The sequence below is a fragment of the Oncorhynchus keta genome, chromosome 27, assembly GCF_023373465.1.
Source record: "Oncorhynchus keta strain PuntledgeMale-10-30-2019 chromosome 27, Oket_V2, whole genome shotgun sequence".
NCBI classification, from domain to species: Eukaryota; Metazoa; Chordata; class Actinopteri; order Salmoniformes; family Salmonidae; genus Oncorhynchus; species Oncorhynchus keta.
The window spans coordinates 34,900,823-34,924,905 of NC_068447.1; the positions used below are offsets into that span (position 1 = coordinate 34,900,823).

The 24,083-nt window shown below is 41.8% G+C and overlaps 1 long non-coding RNA gene and 1 pseudogene across 3 annotated transcripts; one reads left to right on the top strand and one right to left on the bottom strand.

The window, feature by feature from the left end:
- Positions 1 to 46: 46 nt before the first annotated feature.
- Positions 47 to 23,642, top strand: LOC118360311 (neurofascin-like; annotated as a pseudogene).
- On the bottom strand, positions 6,233 to 7,298 carry LOC127912527 (uncharacterized). Of its 3 annotated transcripts, none has more exons than XR_008083070.1 (3): positions 7,154 to 7,298; positions 6,834 to 7,089; positions 6,233 to 6,705 (listed from the first exon to the last, which is right to left on the bottom strand). It is a non-coding gene; the product is annotated as an uncharacterized LOC127912527 (long non-coding RNA). The 3 variants fall into 3 exon arrangements; XR_008083071.1 differs by having other exon boundaries at positions 6,834 to 6,929; positions 6,994 to 7,298; XR_008083069.1 differs by having other exon boundaries at positions 6,834 to 6,961; positions 6,994 to 7,298.
- Positions 23,643 to 24,083: the final 441 nt, after the last annotated feature.

A 24,083-nucleotide genomic window follows, 5' to 3' on the forward strand; every position in this document is an offset into this window, starting at 1 on the left:
GACACACTTTGTTTGGGACAGAAATGCTTTGTTAGAGAGAGAATGAGTGTGCATGTGCCAGCCAGAGAGAAGACATAAGTTCAGTAACCCCCAGCCTTTCACTCAACAAAAGCACAGATAACAAAAGAAATGAAATTACTTTAGACATCAAATCATCTTCGATCTATGCCATATGATAGTCCTCTTCCCCATTTTGACTGATTGCTGTATGAAGAAATGACATGTTATGAAGACATTCTGCCTCTTTTTCAGCTGATGGTGACAGCTGATCTGTCACAATGGATGGAGATGACATTATGTTTGTTGTATCCACATCACACAAAGGACATCAGATGGTGCCCCTTTGACAAGTCGTGGGACCAGAACAGAGTTTGACCTGATTTTAACCTCTGAAGTCCTCATGAAATATTGACACGTGTCCTGCATGTGGTTGGAAAGAATTCCTGTTTTTCCCGATAACACACATTAGACCAGAGAAGATCAGAGTCCACTGAGAAACCGATGGAGGAAAAGGGCTGTTCAATGTAAGAACTAAATCTGTCAAAAAGGAAAGAGAGATGACAGGAAATACCGCAGGTAACTTTGTTTTATTTCCTTGAATTTCATCTGATTCTTTTGAATGCAGAGAAATCTTGATGAAACCTGTCAAAATGTTCTGCTGCTCATTGGTAACTAACTAATGTAATATCCCATTTTGAAGAATGTGGACCTTAACGAGCTCAGTACAACACTATTGTTTAGGTTTTTGTTGTACTTTGTAAAGAAACAAGCAGATCTAAACCTCCAGTTATGTAAATGTGCAGTGCTGAGAGTCATTGATACTGGCAGTTAAAAGCAGTAATTGATTATGTATTTAATATGGCAATGAAGAGATACAGTAATTTGTAATATAACATAAGTTATTGATTTCTACGCAGTGTTACAGAGTCCAAATGAGAATGATGAGAAGAATAGAGCGGTCCCTCTTAAGTGGAATTTCTCTCCTCCCAACCCCTACTTCCTGCTGATGACGCTGTGTATTGAGTGACGGGTTGCCTCTGTCTCCATTCCTGAACAGGCAGCTTGTGTAGAGATGGAGAAATCCTCCCACATGCCATCTGCTCCTAGCCAAGCCCTGGCCACACATGCCAAAGGGGACCCACGGGACATAGAGACCTTGTTGTCCTCACGGAGCTGTGCGTCTCTCGAGCCCTTCACACCGTGCAGTCTGGTGCATGGTACTGGTCAGACTGAAACCCTGCTCAGGTCAAATACATGGGAAGAAGAAATCCAAGGAGCTGAACATTTTTCGCTTTTCTTTCCTTTTTGAGGGGCCTCAACTTCTGTTCAATCACAATGATGTGGTGGGAAAGACAAGGCTGAGCCACACTCAAGTTCTGTTCTCATCCCTGTGACATTGTTATATCTCTGTCACTGCGAAAACCTCAATGGTTTATGTCAAGGTCATCGTCAGAGCTGATTGTGACCTGTGACTCCAAGCCCCCTTTGCAAAAGATCCTTTAAAACCCTTTTGCACAAACCTGCAGATATAATTAATTGGTTTTCATGTCACCCTTGCCATTTGTCATGGTCCATTCTAGCATAGAGTGCAGTATGCTGTATATTCATGCTTTAGTGCTGTGTCTGGATTCCTTGGCACCTACACAGATCAGAACTATGTGGAGAGGCTTGAGTTGGCTTTTGTTTCCCACAAAGAGAGAGGCCCTCTTCAAGGGTCCTGTGCTGTTTCTAGAAAAGAAAGCATTTAGTTTGCCTGAAGGGTCCTCGGCTGAAGGGCTTTGACCTTTCCCCTTTTTGAAGATGTCAGTCTGAATTTTTTATCTCGCTTGGGTGTACTGTATCAGAGTGGTCCAGAATGGGAATAGAACATGCTGATTAGCTACATATTGGAAGGAGAAAATAGTGGGAAGATGGACGGAGTGCCAACAAGTGTTTATCGCACAAAGGGAAGTTTGTTTGTCTGCATGTTTAGATACCATAAAATCACATTCAACACAGTTCACAATCAGACAAAACAGACACAGCTTGATACAAATACACCTCTGATTTGGCTGTAAATCAATATTGTTCATCCCCTGTAACAGCCTTTGTGATAAGGTCATATGCCAGAGTTTTTTTCTTGCATGTAAAATTCATGTAAAATAGTTTTCAGTAGCCAACAGTAAGGCCCACATCACTGACATCATCAAAAACTATAAGCATGCAAACTATGTGCATACTATGGGCTGGCTGGTGAGTTAGAGTATTTTGGTGTAAATACTAATAAGCCCATAAGAAGCGTGTGGAACTGCAATGGAGATAAAGCATTGTTGTTTACACAGCTTTGAGTTTAATACAAAATATGATGTCTGGCTTCCCTCATAATTTCCTCCACCTAGGCATCATCATATTGAGTCAGTATACAAGGTTGTGACCACAGACCATAGACAGGTTAGCTGGCAACGTCACAGAAACTATGCACACGCTTCAGTGGGGCAGAAATGTGTGTGCTGTGATTCTAGATGGCCAGAAAGCAGGCAACAATGACAAGAAGTAAGTGACTTGTTTCAGCTAGTTTTATATTTGTCCTTGAGACCATGCCATGTTTTGACTGATGTCATGTCTATGCTAATACATGAGAGAGAGAGAGAGAGAGAGAGAGAGAGAGAGAGAGAGAGAGAGAGAGAGAGAGAGAGAGAGAGAGAGAGAGAGAGAGAGAGAGAGAGAGAGAGAGAGAGGTGTAGGGAGCCATGGATTTTATCCGTTTACTGCACTAACTGGACACTGGAATTGTGGAGAAACTCAAATGCATTGGAAAGTCTTGTAGACGATTGGGAAGAGGGAACCCTGATGCGATTTCACTTGAAGGATTGTACTTATGAAAGGTAACACAGATGTAATGAGCTAAGGAGAGGAGGAAAAGTTTTGATAAGGGTTGTTGATGAGTTGATCAATGAATCTGATCAATGATCTGTTTTGCCGCGCTTTATGTTGAACAGTAAGTCAACACAACCTATTGTGGCCCTGCTAGATGGTGATATACTGTAACAGTGTACAGTGCTGTATATTTAAGCAATAAGGCACGAGGGGGTGTGGTATATGGCTAATGTCAATTAGAAACTTGGTTATTTGAGCCCGAATGATGATTGGCTGAAAGCCATGGTACTGTATATCAGACGTAATACCACGGGTATGACAAAAAATATATTTTGACTGTTTTAATTATGTTGGTATCTAGTTTATAATAGTAATAAGGCACCTCTGGGGTTTGTGGTATGTGGCCAAAATACCATAGCTAATGGCTGTGTCCAGGCACAGCCCTTAGAAGTGGTTTGTTGTCCATATACAATGCATTCGGAAAGTATTCAGACCCCTTGACTTTTTCCACATTTTATTACGTTACAGCCTTATTCTAAAATGTATTACATAAAACAAATTCCTCATCAATCTACACACAATACCAAAATGACAAAGCAAAAATAGGTTTTTAGATTTTTTTTGCAAATGTATAAACAATTAAAAAAAAACAGAAACCCCTTATTTGCATAAATATTCAGACTTGAAATTGAGCTCAGATGCATCCTGTTTCCATTGACCATCATTGAGATTGTCGTGGAAATTGTACATAGGGACACTCAAAGTCAATCTTAAATTAATCATTGTTTATTAACAGCATGCTGGAGAGGTCAGAGTCAAACTTAGATGCATTAAGTACCGGTCTGAAGTGAGCTCCACTGGGGTAGTCCCATTAGTTCTCTTATACTGTATACTGTTTACACAGACAAGTTATATTTGCATGATTTAGCTTATTCATCATTCATAAATAATTCATCATTAACATGTGGTTCATGCATGTGACAGACCAATACCTCATGAGGCTTCTTCTCTCCAAGCTGAGACCTTGAAACTGAGAGATCCTTTTCGTTCTCAAAACAAGGTTCTGGGCATTCTGCCAAATTGCTCACTGATAGTGAGGATTCCTCCCAGGTACGCTCAATCAGTCACTTGCATGAACATAGAAATAGGTTATTAGAGAAGCACAAACAGAATGTTCCTACAACTTGATTGGAGTCCACCTGTGGTAAATTCAATTGATTGGACATGATTTGGAAAGGCACATACCTGTCTATATAAGGTCCCATAGTTGACAGTGCATGTCAGAGCAAAAACAAAGCCACGAGGTCGAAGGAATTGGCCTTAGAGCTCGAAGACAGGATTGTGTCAAGGCACAGATCTGGGGAAGGGTACCAAACATGTATGCAGCATTGGAGGTCCCCAAGAAAACAGTGGCCTCCATCATTCTTAAATTAAAGAAATTTGGAACCACCAAGACCCTTCTTAGAGGTGGCCGCCTGGCCAAACTGAGCAAATGGGAAAGAAGGGCCTTGGTCAGGGAGGTGACCAAGAGGTGACCAAGAAGAACCCAATGGTCACTCTGACAGAATTCCAGAGTTCCTTTATGGAGATGGGAGTACCTTCCAGATGGGCAACCATCTCTGCAGCACTCCACCAATCAGGCCTTTATGATAGAGTGGACAGACGGAAGCCACTCCTCAGTAAAATGCACATGACAGCCCGCTTGGAATTTGCCAAAGGCACCTAAAGGACTCTCACACCATGAGAAACAAGATTCTCTGGTCGGATAAAACCAAGATGGAACTCTTTGGCATGATTTCCTAGGGTCGTGTCTGGAGGAAACTTGGCGCCATCCCTACGGTGAAGCATGGTGGTGCAGGGACAGGGAGAATAGTCAGGATTGAGGGAAAGATTGAGGGAAAGATGAACAGAGCAAAGTACAGAGAGATCCTTGATGAAAATCTGCTCCAGAGCGCTCAAGAACTCAGACTGGTGCGAAGGTTCACCTTCTAACAGGACAACGACTTTAAGCAGACAGCCAAGACAACGCATGAATGGCTTCGGGACAAGTCTCTGAATGTCCCCACATCTCTGGAGAGACCTGAAAATAGCTGTGCAGCGACACTCCCCATCCAACCTGACAGAGTTTGATAAGATCTGCAGAGAATAATGGGAGAAACTCCACAAAAACAGGTGTGCCAAGCTTGTAGCATCATACCCAAGAAGACTCAAGGCTGTAATCATTGCAAAGGTGCTTCAACAAAGTACTGAGTAAAGGGTCTGAATACTATTGTAAATGTGAAGTTTTCACATTTTTTATGAATTTGCAAATATTTCAAAAAACCTGTTTTTGCTTTGTCATTATTAGGTATATTGTGTAGATTGATAAGAAAAATTGAATTGAATCCATTTTAAAATAAGGCTGTAACGTAACAAAATCAAAAAAGTCAAGGGGGTCTGAATACTTTCCGATTGCACTGTACCAAACCCCCTCATGCCTTATTGCTTAAATACAGTATCTCAATTAAGGTACAATCCTAATCAGGTCTTTAATTTTGACCTACAGTCAGACAGCCCCCCACCATTATAAAACAGTCGTCGAAGGAACATGTCGTGGATCCTAGAAACAACATGGTCGTGGAGTGTGAAGCCAAAGGCACCCCCCACCCAATGTAAGAACTGACACATCCAAAACACTTTCTTAATAGGTCAAAACCATGTACAATTTGTGAGCAGCTGTTGTAGAACACCTTTATTTACCTGATCCAAAAGACTTGCCTTTATCCCTAAGTTTCTCATGGATGCGTAATGGGAAGTACTTCAACGTGGCAAAGGACCCTCAGGCCTCAATGAGGAGACGTTCGGGGACGCTGGACATCTATGCCTGGACTGACCCAGGGGCCTATGAGGGGGAGTACCAGTGTGTTGCCACCAATGAGTATGGCACTGCATACTCAAACAAGATCAACCTACACATATCTAGTAAGCTGCCCTCCATTCAGGCTTTTGAATCCATTGTCACAGAGTACATTAGAAAAGCCAGTGCCTCAAACCGTGATAATGCTTAAATGTTTGTGGTAGAAACAAGCAAAGCCTAAAGGGACAAATCACTCAAGTCCAATTCTGTCAGCCGTTTTCAGACCTCAAAAATAGTTCTAACGTTAAGATAAGTCCATGTCCCAGCAAGATTCTGCTCCCTGTGTTAAATGCATGTTACATCATCCTCTTAACCCAATATAAAAAAATGACCCCTATGTGTCCATGTCAGAGGCCACTCTGTGGCCCAGAGAGGTGTTGGAGCCTGTAACAGTAAGTGTTGGTCTCCCTCTGGTCCTGGACTGCAGCCCTCCTCCAGGCCCTCCCAAACCTGAGATCTACTGGATGAGCAAGTGTGAGTAGGCCTCCCTCCTTTTCTCAAATCAGTAGTACATTGTGTCTAGGATTTTTGTTTGTTTAACCAGGCAAGTCAGTTAATAACAAATTCTTATTTACAATGACAGCCTAGGAACAGTGGGTTAACTGCCTTGTTCAGGGGTAGAACAACACATTTTTACTGGCCCAACACTCTAACCACTAGGCTATCTGCAGCCTCTACACTCTAACCACTAGGCTACCTGCAGCCTCTACACTCTAACCACTAGGCTACCTGCAGCCTCTACACTCTAACCACTAGGCTACCTGCAGCCTCTACACTCTAACCACTAGGCTACCTGCAGCCTCTACACTCTAACCACTAGGCTATCTGCAGCCTCTACACTCTAACCACTAGGCTACCTGCAGCCTCTACACTCTAACCACTAGGCTACCTGCAGCCTCTACACTCTAACCACTAGGCTACCTGCAGCCTCTACACTCTAACCACTAGGCTACCTGCCGCCTCTACACTCTAACCACTAGGCTACCTGCAGCCTCTACACTCTAACCACTAGGCTACCTGCTGCCTCTACACTCTAACTACTAGGCTACCTGCCGCCTCTACACTCTAACCACTAGGCTACCTGCAGCCTCTACACTCTAACCACTAGGCTACCTGCAGCCTCTACACTCTAACCACTAGGCTACCTGCAGCCTCTACACTCTAACCACTAGGCTACCTGCAGCCTCTACACTCTAACCACTAGGCTACCTGCCGCCTCTACACTCTAACCACTAGGCTACCTGCAGCCTCTACACTCTAACCACTAGGCTACCTGCAGCCTCTACACTCTAACCACTAGGCTACCTGCAGCCTCTACACTCTAACCACTAGGCTACCTGCAGCCTCTACACTCTAACCACTAGGCTACCTGCCGCCTCTACACTCTAACCACTAGGCTACCTGCAGCCTCTACACTCTAACCACTAGGCTACCTGCAGCCTCTACACTCTAACCACTAGGCTACCTGCAGCCTCTACACTCTAACCACTAGGCTACCTGCAGCCTCTACACTTTAACCACTAGGCTACCTGCAGCCTCTACACTCTAACCACTAGGTTACCTGCCGCCCCAGGAATTAAATGTTATATTTATAACTAATGACAACCACCTGTCTCTCTTTCTGAACTGATGAGCTTCTTTCTTTAAACTTATTTTTGCATTCTGATACTTATCCCAAACATATTGACTCAAGATGACCTTACCAGGAAATGCATACATAACTTAATATTCAATTTCAGGTTCATCTGGTAGACCTTTCAACTGGCCTCACCAGCCCCACCCCCCAGTCATGCTGCCTATCAAACAGGACCGTAGAGTGTCTATGGGGGTGAATGGAGATCTCTACTTCTCTCATGTCTATGTCAATGACTCTGCCACTGTCTACTGCTGCAATGCACGCTTCCCCTACAAAAACATTATCCAACAGAAGATGCCTATTACCGTCAGAGTCCTTACAAGTTAGTATTGGTTATTGCATAACATGCATCAACAGTATGTGACACAAGGGTCCCACCATTTTATTTACTACCATGTACTAACTTACCTACCTCATTAAAGGTAGGTTAGCTTGGCTCACCGCTTGGCTCACTGCTGTACGATTTAAGTTGTATTGTGCCGCATACTTACAAATTCCACATTGTTTATTTCAGGCTATCACCTAAAAGGATTTACCGTTCTCCTCTGATCTAACTGCTCTGCTTTTTGTTGTTCATTTTTTTATTTATATATATATACAATCAGAAATTAACAATCGCCTCATCTTAACACGATATAACATTCTAGAGCATTCTTCTATAACATTGACATGTCTTGAAATAGAGATCAGACAGTGTTGTTGTGGAGTGAAAATATCAAAAACATTGCATTTGCTCCCAGTGTGGTCCCAATAGTCAATCCACAGCCGTAGTCCCTGCGTTCATGATGTTTGACAGTGGGAAAAGTCTTCACTCCTGGATAATTAAATCATGTGTTCCCCCCTCAGTGCGCATGGTGTCTGAGGCCGCCCCCACCTTCTTGTCTCCAGCCAGAAGGTCCAGCTCCCAGACTGTCCTGCAGGGGGAGGAGCTGCTCCTCGAGTGCATCGCTGCTGGAGTGTGAGTGATCCTCTCAATCACAAACATGAGTGTTCATCGAGTGTTTATCAAATGTTACCATTGGGGTTAGTCATTGTATTACTATTACCCCGTGTACTGTAGGTGAATGTAGTGTCAGGTTTCAAATGAAACTAGATGGTCATTTTACATTAAGTAAAATTGTGTTTCTTGCTTTGGCTCTTTAAAAGTATTTTTGTGGTAGTGGAAAAAGTGTTCTGATTTCAGATTTAAATAGCAGAGAAGTAGACACAGATTTCCTACTCTAACTTTTTGACTAAATGGTTTGGAAAGTGGTCAAAGTAGCTGATTTTGTGTCAAACAACAAAGTTACCTTGTTTACAGTGAATAGAAGAGAATGTTGGAAGTCATGATCACAATGAGCGCTTTAGAATGTTGAGGAAATCCCATGAAAGTGTATGGAGGACAAAAAAAAGACAAGTTTTATAGTTTAAAAATTATAAAAGATATCAAAAAGTTGTATGGAAGCAAACTATTCCAGACGTGTCTACACATTTTAAAGTGAATGGCGTTTCTAGCTTAAATGGTTTAAGAGGAGTAGCATTCCAAAGAATAATAATAAAAAGTCTGAAATAATTTGCACACTATTTAGTGTGTCTGCTTTCACAAGCCACAGTAATAAATCACTTCATGAAATTTGTGACCTCGCCACTATGTATGTTTTTTTGCTCAGGCTGTTAACTTTTATAAGAACCCTCAAAAATCATCCTGAATTGACCTATTTCTTTTTACCATATTTGGCCATAGTCCAACCCCTGTCATCACATGGACCAAAGATGGAGATGAACTGGACACAACCAACATTAAGGTGAAGAACTACAACAAGTTGTTGCAGATCCCCAAGGCCTCGTTTGAGGACGCTGGTGAATACACCCGCACAGCTACTAACAAGATGGGTTACCTGGAACACACCATCGCTGTCCAGATCAAAAGTCAGACAGAATATTCATACCTACAGTGTTCTCCACTATTGGCACTCTTGGTATGAGCAAAATGGGCTGTGAAAAAAATGTCTTTGTTGTTTATCCTCTTGGAGAATGTTCACAAAAATCTACATTTTAATTGAAGTAAAATTATTTTAAAAAATAAATATGAAATAAATATTTTTCTCAGAATCATGTGTGCCAGAATTATTGGCACCCCTAGAAATTCTTATGAGTAAAATTGGACAAAAGTATATTCCCATTCATATTTTAGGTTTTTATGTTGAGTGATTAGGAACACTTAAGTGGTAAGCCATGACTTCCTGTTTCACTGGGGTATAAATATGTGGTGACCAGTGGTAATTTGAGCATGTAAATCTTGGTGAGGCAAAATAAATAATAAAGTAGGATGTACGCCAGCAAAGCCACAACACCAAACAATACATTAATAGCACTATAATGGTGACAAACAGTGCCCACAAACTGTTAGGGCCTACATAAAGCTGCCCCAACATCTTACCACTGCTACACCTGGCTATCAGCAGAGCCTTGTCTGGCAGCGAAACAGTTAATTCAGCTTCATTTACTGCCTTTAAAAAAAACATAGCTGATATGGCTGACTTGTTTAAACAAATGTGGTTTCTAATGACCATTGAGATTTACAAACTATGGCATAAGGGGACGACAAGTGGAGAAGAGGCAATCCGTAATTTCGATTAAGACATTCATGAGCGAGCTAGGACAGACGTAGTCAATATAACTATTTGTTTAGCACTTTTGAAATGTACAGCGACAGAATTCAGAACATGGACTGTTCTAATAGTATTCTCCCTGTTCACCAAGTCAGAACCATAGGATAAATTAAGGGGACATATAAGTAGACAATGAAAGCTCTTACAAAATGTAATTATTACATTACCAGCTGTCAGAGCAGCTCACAGATCACTGCACCTGTACATAGCTCATCTGTAAATAGCCCATCCAATCTACCTCATCCCAATACTGTATGTATGTATTTATCTTGCTCCTTTGCACCCCATTATCTCTACTTGCACATTCATCTTCTGTACATTCTACCATTCCAGTGTTTAATTGCTATATTGTAATTACTCTGCCACCATGGCCCATTTATTGCCTTACCTCTCTTATCCTACCTCATTTGCACATGCTGTATATAGATTTTTCTACTGTATTATTGATTGTATGTTTGTTTATTCCATGCATAACTATGTGCTATTGTATGTGTTGAACTGCTTTGCTTTATATTGGCCAGGTCATAGTTGCAAATGAGAACTTGTCCTCAGCTAGCCTACCTGGTTAAATAAAGGTTAAATAAATAAATAAATAAAAACTATTTCTCTAAAACAGGTTATAGGCTACATGTGCACCACCAAGTCAGAACAGTAGGCAAAATTAAGAGGGGTAAATAGACCAAATTATTAGGGTGAGGCACATTGGCTACTAACAGCTTACTAGACAACATACAATTAGTATTATTTTCTTAGCTTCAGTATACATATCTCCCTGGCATATTACATAATTTATGCAGCAGCATACAATACATTCTTGAACTTGTTGTGCTGTGCTCACTTGACCAGGAAGTGGCACAGCGGTCCTTCGTGGGTAAATTTAGTCATCAAAGCCTGGCATCCTCTGGATTTATGGTGCTTTCAAGACAACTAGGAACTCGGAAAAAAACAAGGTCGAATCATGATGACGTCATTGATCTTCAGGTCGTAGCTCTAGAAAGAGGCCCGAATTTCTGATTTAAAATTCCGAGTTGGATGACCGCTCAATACGTATTTCGCAGTCGGAGCTCGTTTTTTGTCTTGAACTCACTGAAGTCAAGTTTTTGCAGTTCAGAGTTAACAGTTGTTTTGAGTGCGGCACAAATCATGCTTCATTGACACCATGGCCAATGTTGAATGTTTATAATTTTAAACTTGGAAAAGAGATTTGGGACCACACAACCACTCTACTGAATAGCAGGCTAGTGATTTCTTGGCAATGCTTGTAGTTAGCCACTGTCACTGATTCCTTCCAAACCACTCATTGTTGAATTTGCGATTTCCAACTTGTTGTGTAATGTTTATGTCCAATGGCCGATAGCTTTTATCTATAATTTCTCTTCAATATTTCTCTTCATATGACAAGGATTAAAAAGGATTTTCCAGTAGATTGTCGACTTGATTCATGATGATGACTGCTAGCCAACATTTTGAAGGTATGATGTTGACATGATCAATCAAAGCTACTGTAGATATAACATGATTTGATGTAATTTTATCTGTGGCCAATGACCTTGAGCCTTGGTGGATGGTCACTTCTAATGTAACTCTATGGCAGCACCAAAGGGGCTTGAATTTTCGAGGTCTACCCTAAGACTTGGTGGTGACGTACTGTCCCCACGGGTGACGGAACACTGAGCTAATCATGGTGCAACGAGAGAACGTTACCAACACCTACTCTCCGTATTTTCCGCTGGCTGCCCCACCCCCACAGAAAGCACTAAGCTAGGTTGAAACACCTGCATTTTGGAAGCCAAAAAGATCATCGAGGACAACAACCACCTGAGCAATTGCCTGTTCACCCCACTACTATCCAGAAGGTGAGGTCAGTACAGGTGCATCAAAGCAGGGACCGAGAGACTGAATAACAGCTTCTATCTCAAGGCCATCAGACTGCTAAACAGCAATCACTAACACAGAGAGGCTGCTGCCTGCATAGAGACTCACTAGTCAGTTTAATGCCACTTTAATAATGTTTCATATCTTACATTACTCATCTCATATGTATGTACTGCATCTTATACCATCTATTGCATCTTGCTTATGACGCTCGGCCATCACTCATCCATATATAGTATATGTACATATTCTTATTCCATCCCTTTAGATTTTTGTGTATTAGGTATTTGTTGGGGAATTGTTAGATTACCTGTTAGATATTACTGCACTGTCGGAACTAGAAGCACAAGCATTTCGCTATACTCACATTAGCATCTGCTAACCATGTGTATGTGACCAATAAAATTTGATTTGATATTGATGATATAATTTATTGCTAAAAATGTGGGGCTCTGCCCCACCTGCCCTGAATGACGGGTCGCCACTGGAAGTGACACACAGGCCAAGTTCCCATAGTCATCCATCACTATGGGAAAGACCCGAAAATACATGAATGATGTGCGACAAAAGGTTGTTGACCTGCACAAATCAGAAAATTGCTATAAGAAAATAGCTCAACGGTTAAAAATGCCCATTTCTACTATTAGGGCAATAATTAAGAAGTTTAAAGCAACTGGAGATGCCTGGAAGAGGATGTGTGCCTATATTAACCCCACGCACAGTGAGGAGGATGGTTTGAGTGGCCCAAAAATCTCCAAGCACCACAGCTGGAGAATTGGAGACGTTAGTTGGGTCTTGGTCAGAAAGTCTCCAACGATCAGACACCACCTACATAACCGCAAGTTGTTCGGGAGGGTTGCCATAAAAAAAACTTTGCTGTCGTCAAACAACAAACTCAAGCGCCTACAGTTTGCCAAACATTAGTGGAACTTTGAATGGGACTGGGTTCTATGGTCAGATTTGACCAAAATATAGCTTTTGGAAACAAACACCAGAGGTGGGTTTGGCTTAGACAGAAAGATAGCCATGCAGAAAGGTACCTCATCCCCACTGTGATCTTTGATGTTGTGGGGCTGTTTTTCGTCTAAAGGCCCTGGGGAACTTGTTAGGATACATTGTATCATGGACTCCATCAAGTACCAGCAGATATTAAATCAAAACCTGACTGTCTCTGCTAGGAAGCTGAAACTGGGCTGTGGTTGGATCTTCCAGCAGGACAAAGCACACTTCAAAATCAACACAAAAATGGTTCACTGACCACAGAATCAAGGTTTTGCCATGGCCATCCCAGTCCCTGGCCTAAACCCCATAGAAAACCTGTGGGTTGAGCTGAAGAGGAGAGTCCACAAGTGTGGACCTGGGAATCTGAAGGATCTGGAGAGATTCTGTATAAAGGAATGGTCTCAGATCCCTTGCCATGTGTTCTCTAACCTCAATACGCATTATAGGAGAAGACTCACAGCTGTTATCTTGGCAAAGGGAGGTTGCACAAAGTATTGAATGAAGGGGTGACAATAATTATGGTACACTTATATTTGAGAAAAATATTTGTTTGATGATAAGAATTTATTTTTTCATTAATTAATTTTTACTTCAATTAAAGGTTTGATTTTTGTGAAAATGTTAGGTACCAATATTACACAGATACAGGGATATTTTTGATCTTTCACATAATCTTTACATTTCACGAGACAGGTTTCCATTGGCCCAGTTTTATTCAGCCAAAGCAATGTAGCAAAACAAATATTTGCAACGTGTTATGGAAACGTTAGATATAGGAGACAATTTATAAAGATCTATATGTCACGTCCTGACCTAAGTTCCTTTTTATGTCTCTATTTTGTTTGGTCAGGGCGTGAGTTGGGGTGGGCATTCTAAGTTTTGTTCTAGGTGTTGTACTTCTATGTGTTTGGCTTGGTATGGTTCCCAAACAGAGGCAGCTGTCAATCGTTGTCTCTGATTGAGAACCATACTTAGGTAGCCTGTTCCCACCTGTGTTTGTGGTTAGTTGTTTTCTGTTTCTTCACCTAACAGGACTGTTTCGTTTCTTACATGCTGGTTATTTTTGTTTCGTGTTATATTAAAATATTAACACGGACACTTACCACGCTGCATGTTGGTCCGATCTTGACTACTCTTCCTCAGACGAAGAGGAGATTCGTTACACTATTTCAGTTCAATAGGGATGGATTTTTCTTTTGTCAAACTGATGATGGAAACTGTTTTTCGAGAAAAGAAAAAATGGTTGCCGAATCATTTCAAAGATACGCGGGCGGGGCACGTGATGTCAACACCCAACAACCGGATGTTCCGATTTTCAGGGAAAAGGGAAGGAGTTCATGTGACACGACTTCTTCTTTTGGACGTTAACATGGCGACACTCCATCTTAACTCCTCCTCCACTTTTACTGGATTGGTTGAATAGTGCAGAGGAGAACCTCTGCCGACAGTTATTTATTCTTCTTGTAAGGGATGTAGTTTCAGGCATTTCTTGTGTGCCTGCTACGTTAGGTTAGTTAAATGGAAAAGCACCCAAGCAGGCAACTGACACATCTATGCAAACTTCCTAAATATTGTCAAAAGAATCACTGGACAAGTAGCTACATAGCTACTGTTTGATTTAGGAAATAGCTCATTTGGTAACACTTTCTATGAACCACTCATATAGCAAATGTTCACTGGTGTAGCTTATATTATTATTTTTTTCTAAAATGCTGACCTGAGCCGTGTATTTAACAGCGGCTCCATTCTGGTTGGAGAAACCCGGTAACCTGGTTCTGGCCCCAGAGGAGAATGCACGTTTAGTGTGCCGCTCTGACGGCATCCCTCGGCCCAGTATCCGCTGGTTTATCAACGGAGATTCAATCGAAGGTAAACACAGCCACCTAACCTAAGAATCCAAGTGCACTTTTGCAAATGACTGCAGGAGGTGACACTCAAATTGCTCAATTACCTGTTTTATGTATAAAATCCACTGTTTTTGTCACTTAACTGAAAAGACTTTATAGTAAAGTAACAAACTGTTCCATAACTGCAAGGACACAGTATTTTACTTACTTACTGTACTATATGCTTTTTGCAGATGCCACTCTGGTTCCAAACAGGCAGGTGTCAGGTGATACAATTACCTTCCATTCAGTCACTGTGGCGAACACGGGTGTTTACCAATGCAATGCTTTCAACCAGTATGGCTACCTGTTTGTCAATGCCTACATCAGTGTACTGAGTAAGATACCATATTAATTTGCAGAAAATAACCATAATCCTCTCTGTTTATTGAAATACGTGTAAACGTGAACAGAAATTACAGTAGATCATCATGGAAGCATTGGTACAGTCATATGTTCTGTTTCTGTAAATGCAACACCACGTATCCTCAGGCCCAAGACTGACCTGGTGACGGTCATTGAGGGCAGCTGCGCCTGGCTAGACTGCCTCTATTTTGGCTCGCCCGTGCCCGATCTGCGCTGGTGAGAACATGTTTATGATGCTCTTCTCTCAGGTGTGTGTGTGTGTGTGTGCATGCATGTGTGTAACTGCCTACCTCTTTTTGCACAGGTCTAAGTATGGACTTGGAAATCTAGAGGGAAATCGCTTTAAAGTACACAGCAACGGGACCCTGCAGATCAGAGGCACCTGTATGGACGACCAGGGGACATACCTGTGTATTGTCAGCAACGCCGCCGGACAAGACGAAAACCGGGTCAAATTAGAGGTCAAAGGTGAATACCCAATAATATCTTAACTGTAACGCTTCTTCATGTGGTTCAATATACACTGTACATTGTAGGTGTTCTCATGATCCGTATCCTCTGTTTCTCCAGAGTCCACCAAAATCCTCAAATGGCCAGACAATATGAGAGTCCTCCGAGGGACTGATGTCCGGTTGAAGTGTAAGGCCGAACATGACCCCACAGTCACCGTCACCACAACCTGGATGAAGAACAAACAGTTCCTCATCATAGGCTGGAGGTGGGCCTGACTATGACTACTCGTCCTTGTAACCATTGAAACCATTGAAACCATAGGGTTTCTGTTGCCACCCTAACGTCCTAGTTATGGTGATAGCTAACTTCAAACTAACAGAGTTATCGTCTATATGAGTATAACTAAAAGCTAAATGGCAAATTGTTAAACTGAATTTGTCAAGATGACTTCCTAATGTCACCAGCATGTCCTGTTAATTATCTACAGGCTGTCACTGGATGATTCAACGCTGGTCATTACAAACGTCAACAGAAAAGACGAAGGCAACTACACCTGCATCATCAAGACTGAGATAGACAAGACCACTATCTCCACCTGCCTGGTGGTGATGGGTAGGACTCTAACGTGACGCTTAGTAAACATACACACAGTGCTTTCAGAAAGTATTCACATCCCTTGACTTATTCCACATTTTGTTTTACAGCCTGATTTCAAAATGTATTAAATTAAATAAAAATCTCACCCATAGACACACAATGCCCCATAATGCCAAAGTGAAAACATGTTTTTAGAAATGTTTGCAAATGTATTGAAAATTTAAATGGAGAAATATGTCATTTACATACTGTAAGTATTCACACCTCTGAGTTTGTTAGAATCACCATTGGCAGCGATTAAATCTGTGAGTCTGTCTGGGTAAGTCTCTAAGAGCTTTGCACACCTGGATGGAGCAAAATTCTTCAAGCTCTGTCAAGTTGTTTGTTGATCATTGCAAGACCGCCATCTTTGCCATAGATTTTCAAGACGATTTTAAGTCAAAACTAAACTGTAACTGTCACTCAGGAACATTCAATGACATCTTGGTAAGCAACTCCAGTGTAGATTTGGCCTTGTGTTTTAGGTTATTGTCCTGCTGAAAGGTGAATTAATGTCTTAGTGTCTGAAAGGAAAGCTGGCTGAACTAGGTTTGCCTCTAGGATTTTGACTATGCCTAGCTCCATTCTGTAAAAGTGTTTTATCCTGAAACTCCCCAGTCTTTATTGCTTTAAAAGCATTCCAATAACCTGATGCAGCTGCCATTATGCTAAAAAAATATGGAAAGTGATACTCAGTAACTTGTTGTATTGGATTTGACTCAAACCTTACACTTTGCGGTATTCATTTGTGACTTGCTGCAAACAAGATGCATGTTTTGGAACATTTTTATTCTGTAAAGGCTTCCTCCTTTTCACTCTGTCAATTAGGTTAGTATTGTGGAGTAAGTACAATGTTGATCCCATCCTCAGTTTCCTCCTATCACAGCCATTAAACTCTGCAACTGTTTTAAAGTCACCGTTCGCCTGAGAGGTTTCCTTCCTCTCAAAATCAAATCCAGTTTTATTAGTCACATACACGTGTTTAGCAGATGTTATTGCGGGTGTAGCGAAATGCTTGTGCTTCTAGTTCCGACAGTGCAGCAATATCTAACGTGTAATATCTAACAATTTCACAACATATACACACAAATCTAAGTAAAGGACTGGAATTAAGAATATATCATAATATAATATTACATGTTATGGAATGTTAATTCATGTTAATTACATTGTATTGTGTGATAGGAGTAGATAGACAGCATGTGGATGCTGTATATATTTTGAATTTGCCACACCAGTTTCCTTCCCTTCCTCCCAGATCGTCCAGACCATCCTACAAACTTGAAGTTGTCGGACTCCTTTGAGCGCAGTGTCAGGCTTTCCTGGACCCCTGGAGATAGCAATCACAGCCCTATCAAAGGTAACAACTCTGCCTTACACTCTCCACCTCAGGAGCAGAACACCCAGAGTAAACGTAGTCCTGATGTCATGCCACATGTGCACCAGACTTTCTTTGAAATGGTCAGAGTTAACCAAAATCAACTGAAGTAATCGGTGGTTTTTTTTCTCTGGGCTTTACCTCCAGAATACCTGGTGCAGTATGATGATGACGACTGGTTACCTTACAACTGGAGAAACCTTTCCACATACCCTGGAAACCTCAACTCTGTCATTCTGCAACTGTCACCATTCATTATCTATGAGTTTAGGGTCATTGCTATCAATGATATTGGAATGAGTAAACCCAGTCGCTCGTCCGCCAAGTTCCAGACTGGTGGAGCGCGTGAGTATTTCATGCTTGATGCGTGTGATGTGTTATGAATAAGGGATATCTATTGTCTTCATTAATTGTATTGAACAGGAATACAGCTGACAACAATTACCTTTCATATTCAAACCATTGGACAAAGAGCTTTCAAAATCATTTGTATACTTGCTATGCTTCTCAGCCCCAGACACCATCCCTGAAAATATCAAAGGAGTGAGCACATGGAGAAACAACATGGAGAAACAACATGGAGAAACAACATGGAGATCAGCTGGGAGGTGATACGTTCAGATATACACTACCATTCAAAAGTTTGAGGTCTCTTAGAAATGTCCTTGTTTTTGAAAGAAAATAATCAAACAAAATTGTCCATTAAAATAACATCAAATTGATCAGAAATACAGTGTGGACATTGTTAATGTTGTGTATGTATATATGAAAAAATTGAAGTTAACGTTTATTCAATGAAGAATAACTTTTATTCTGTACAATTAAACTTCCTTGTCTGGTATGGGTAAAAGGCACTGAACAACAGAGAGTGGAATGGGCCCCACCTAAAGCACTTGGTGTGGTGGAAACGGAGGGATTCCAGGGAGGAGTGGAAGAACGCTACCACTTGGTGGTGTAAATACTACATTTACGACGCAGACACCTTCACACCATACGAGATAAAGGTCCAAGCTGTCAATGACTTTGGGCTTGGCCCAGAGTCCCCTGTCATCATAGGCTACTCTGGAGAAGACCGTGAGTATCACCACACAATCCCTTCCTGCAGATACAGAGACCCCTTTACGGGTAAATATAGACCATCCCTACTTGACACCTGGCAGTCAGCCACACCATAATGAATTGCAACTTCCTCTTGGTGTCTACCAGGTCCCACTGCTGCCCCCGTCAAACTGCGTGTGTCCAGGATAGAGGCCACCAAGGTCACCGTTCACTGGGACCCTGTGGCTCGCAGCAGCATCATGGGTGAACTGAAGGAGTACAAGGTCAGACTACTGGGAATAAGAGACTTGTTTAGTTTCTGGTTTTCAATTCCAAGTGTAACAAACTGTTATGAGATCCAGGCTACATTTAGTATGCATTAGGAAAGCAGTAGATGGAAACACATCGGCTGAATGAATGAACAAATGAGGGACTGAACGAGGGAACAAACATACAAATGAACGCATGTGCTGTGTCCCCCTATCCCAGGTGTACTCCTGGTGAGACAGTAGCCAGCTGAGGTGGCTGAGTGTGAGCAGGGCCATGAAGTCGAAAGCCTTTCCAGCCAGCGGGCCGCGTCTCTCTGGTGTCCTGCCGGGACTGATCCCTTACAGCAACTACAAGATGTACATAGTGGTGGCCAACAACCGATACGAGGGACACCCCAGTAACACCATAGAGTTCTCCACTCCAGAGGGAAGTAAGGAAAAACATTGTGATGCTGTATTAGATGTGCCAGTTTTTCTGTCAGCTCTTTTCCTAATCATGTATTTTCCTTTGTTTATTCTCAGACTTGACCTTTGATCTATGTCACTCGCCTGTTCCCTTCCATACTGCAGTGATAGAATGGCGCCAGAGGAAATAGTGGTTGTTTTATGGGCTCCTGACCAATTGTGTCATTTTGACTGAAACTTACAGCTATCACTAACCTTAATTTGGACTTCAATGAGTCGGAGGCCAAATATATATTGATTATCTCGGACCAAGCCCAAAACCCGGACAATCGAAGGACGCTTATAAGAAATCCTACTATGCCCTCCGACAAACTATCAAACAGGCAAACCATGTAAACTATCATGGATTACAAAGGGAAACGCAGTCGTGAGCTGTCCAGTGACACGAGCTGTCCAGTGACACAAGCCTACCAGATGAGCTAAATACCTTCTATGCTCGCTTTGAGACTAGCAACACTGAACCATGCATGAGAGCACCAGCTGTTCCTGACGACTGTGTGATCATGCTTTCAGTAGCCGATGTGAGGGTCATTTAAACAGGTTAACATTCACAAGGCTGCAGGGCCAGACAGATTGCCAGGACAGGTACTCTGAGCATGGGCTGACACCTGGCAAGTGTCTTCACTGAAATGTTCGACCTCTTCCTGACCCAGTCTGTAATACCTACATGTTTCAAGCAGACCACCATAGTCTCTGTGCCCAAGAACACCAAGGTAACCTGTAGCCATGAAAGGCTGGTCATGGCTTACATCAACACCGTCATCCCAGACACTCTGGATCTACTCCAATTCACATACCGCCCCAACAGATCCACAGATGACACAATCTCTTTTGCACTCCACACTGCCCTTTCCCACATGGACAAAAGGAACACATTTGTGAGAATGCTGTTCATTGACTACAGCTCAGCGTCCAACACAATTGTGCCCTCCAAGCTCATCACTAAGCTAAGGACCCTGCAATTAAACACCTCCCTCTGCAACTGGATCCTAGACTTCCTGACAGGCCACCCCTAGGTGGTGAGGGTAGGCAACAACACATTCACCACGGTGACCCTCAATAAGAGGGCCCTTAATGGGTGAGTGCTTAGTCCCCTCCTGTACTCCCTGTTCACCCATGACTGCGTTGCCACACATGACTCCAACAGCATCATTACATTTGCAGACAACACAACGAGTAGGCCTGATCATGGACGACGATGAGACAGCCTACAGGGAGGAGGTCAGAGACCTGGCAGTGTAGTGCAAGGACAACAACCTCTCCCTCAATGTCAGCAAGACAAAGGAGCTGATAGTGAACTACAGGAAACGGAGGGCCCGAGCACGCCCCCATACACATCGACAGGGCTGTAGTGGAGCAGATTGAAAGCGTCATGTTTCTGTGTCCACATCACTAAGGAATGATCATGATCCACAGACACCAACACATTCGTGAAGAGAGAACGACAATGCCTCTTGCCCCTCAGGAGGCTGAACATTTTTGTCATGGGCCCTCAGATTCTCAAAGTTCTACAGCTGCACCATTGAGAGCATCTTGACTGGCTGCATCCGACGCAAGGCGCTACAGAGGGCAGTGTGTACGGCCCAGTACATCACGGGCCGAGCTCCCTACTACCCAGGACCTCTATACCAGGCGGTGTCAGAGGAAGGCCCTAAAATTGTCAAAGACTTCAGCCACTCAAGTCAGACTGTTCTGTGCTACCGCAAGACAAAAGGTAGAGATGTTCCAAGTTTTGAACCAACAGAACCCAAAACAGCTTCCACCCCCAAGCTATGAGACTGATTAACACTGGAACCATCATAGGGCAACGGCCACTGTTGTTTGATTTTGTCAATTTAAAAAATCTGCAAAAAAAAGCTCTGTCCTACTCCTTCCCTGACTTTTCCTAAATGTTTAATTTACACTACTCATTTGTCAGCGTTCTGAAATCACAAACCGAAAAGTATAGAGCCTTTTTACCTGATTTGTGACAATGTGCTGTAGGACATTGGTACCCAGCCAGGTGCTAATGCGTCTCTCTCGCCTCTCTGAATTAATGACAAATGGGTGAATGGACAATAATTGTGCACCGTACTTTACAATTTAATCTAAATAAGGATGATGAGGGTGAAAAGGATGATTTAATTTAGGAAGGCAATAGTGTAATTCTGAGTTTGTTATGCCTGTTTATCAGCAGCACATTTGGCCACGTGTCTCTTGCGGTTTGATACCATTCTTTTACATTTTACTTTGTTAAAAGAAGCTGTTAACGGAATGTTTTATTTACTGTAGCTCTATTACTAACCTCATTTATTCTAAGGGAAATGAAAACATGCTACGTGTTTATTTAAATATTATGTTGTCAATGGATGAAGGACCAATAGAAACCTGATACAAACTGATAATGCTGCATGGGACTTCAATGAACTGAATGATGAGGAGGGTGATTGAATTTGATTGATCTGAATGACGAGGGTGAATTGGATGATTGAATTTAGAACAATAGTGTAATGATATTGAAGAATTGTGGGCATTGTGGGTGGTCTAATTATTTTTATTATGAAAGACTGGAAAATGTCATATAATTTCAACTCAGATAGTGAAATCAGACACTAAGTACAACATACAATGTTTGAAGTTCACAATGGCAAGCCGAACCAAAAGAATGGACGCATGCACTGACAGCATTGCAAATGCTGCAGAATTTACTGTAAGTGAGTTGGAGTCAGATGCAGGATCAGATATTCAGCTTTAAATCGACGTTGCTAACAAAGTCTTCAACTGATTCTAATGTTGACCTCGAGCCTCTGTCTCTGATGCCTGAGCCTCACCCCAGAAAAACCAGAACAGAGCCAACTGAGACGGTGATCCCAACTGCCACCCTGAGACAGGAGTTTGGGAGGGATGGCACGGTTTGAGTAGAAAAGAGTGATGAGTTTGTGACATGCAGATGTTGCAGCACATCAGAGATTGTACTGTTGCGCGTGCACACAGAAAAATAAACAGTACGTGGTGTGGGACATGTCTATGGATGAACTCCAAGCATCTATTGCACACTTTATTGCATACGGCGGCAAGACCATGGATGTGGAGTCATTTTTGGTCTGACAGGTAGGGAGTGGACTTTTTCCGAGAGACCAAGCAACCGCTTCAGTAGGATTATACAACACCTGTGGCAGGTGCACACCAAACAAGGCCAATGAAAACTGTGTGCAATGCAACCTATTTGTTTGTGGTGCTTGCTCACACACAGCCCCGAAAGCTGTGTGCTGACTGTGGACCCGAAGCATAAAGAGAAGAAGAGATTGATTCATGCGTAAAGGCACAGGTATAAGGTCACAATACAGTGTACTTTTTATTTCGTGCTTTTGTTTAAGAATACGGTAAATGATTTTGTGCTTTTGTTTAAGAATACGGTAAATGATTTTGTGCTTTTGTTTAAGAATACGGTAAATGATTTCGTGCTTTTGTTTAAGAATACGGTAAATGATTTCACCTGTGACCTGGCTGGTTATATTCATTTTAGCTTTTTCGTTTCAACTTTGTCAAAAGAATCTGTAACTGTACTTTATTAATTACTTATAACTATATTACTAAACTAATCTACAAATAAAATTTATCAAATGGAGTACTTTAATGTTTTTATCATAAGGGAAACAAAAATAGGATATAGTCCTACGTTTTTTCTAGGACTTTGTAGAATTATACAACTCTTATCTAAACAAATCACTTTTATTTTTTTAATGTATATATTTCTTAATGCAATTAATCCTTTACAATCGTCTAGGTACTATTTGTCAAGCGTTGGTGCTTATGTTTGCACACCTTGATATGCATATGCTTAAGAGACGCCCGGGAACGTTCTCTAGAGGGTACTTATAGGCTGAAAGGACAGGTGGTGATAGTGTTAATATTTAGTCCGGGTAGCTATTGGTAAACTCTTTATCTGCATTGACCCTTTTTACACTAAATCTGTTGACACATCACATACACTGCTGTTACTGTTTATTATTTATCCTGTTGCCTAGTCACTTTATCCCTACCTATACAGTGCATTCAGGAAGTATTCAGACCTCATCCCTTTTTCCACATGTTATGTCACAGCCTTATTCTAAAATGGATTAAATACACATTTTTCCTGATCCATCTATACACAATACCCCATAATGACAAAATGAAAACAGGTTTTTAGATTTTTTTTTGCAAATGTATGAAAAAAATAAAACCGAAATACCTTCGTTACATAAGTATTCAGATCCTTTGCTATGAGTTTTGAAATTGAGCTCAGGTGCATCCTGTTTCCATTGATCATCCTTGAGTTGTTTCTACAACTTGATTGGAGTCCACCTGTTGTAAATTCAATTGATTAGATATGATTTGGTAACTGGCACACCTGTCTATATAAGGTCCAACAGTTGACAGTGCATGTTTATTTTACCTTTATTTAACTGGCCCAACGCTCTAACCACTAGGCACCTGCCGCCCCAAGAGCAAAAAAGAGCCATGAGGTCGAAGGAATTGTAAAGCTCCGAGGCACAGATATCGAGGCACAGATATGAGGAAGGGTACCAAAAACTGTATGCAGCATTGGAGGTTCCCAAGAAGACAGTGGCCATCATTCTGAAATGGAAGAAGTTTGGACCACCAAGATTCTTCCTAGAGATGGCCGCCCGGCCAAACTGATCAATCGGGGGAGA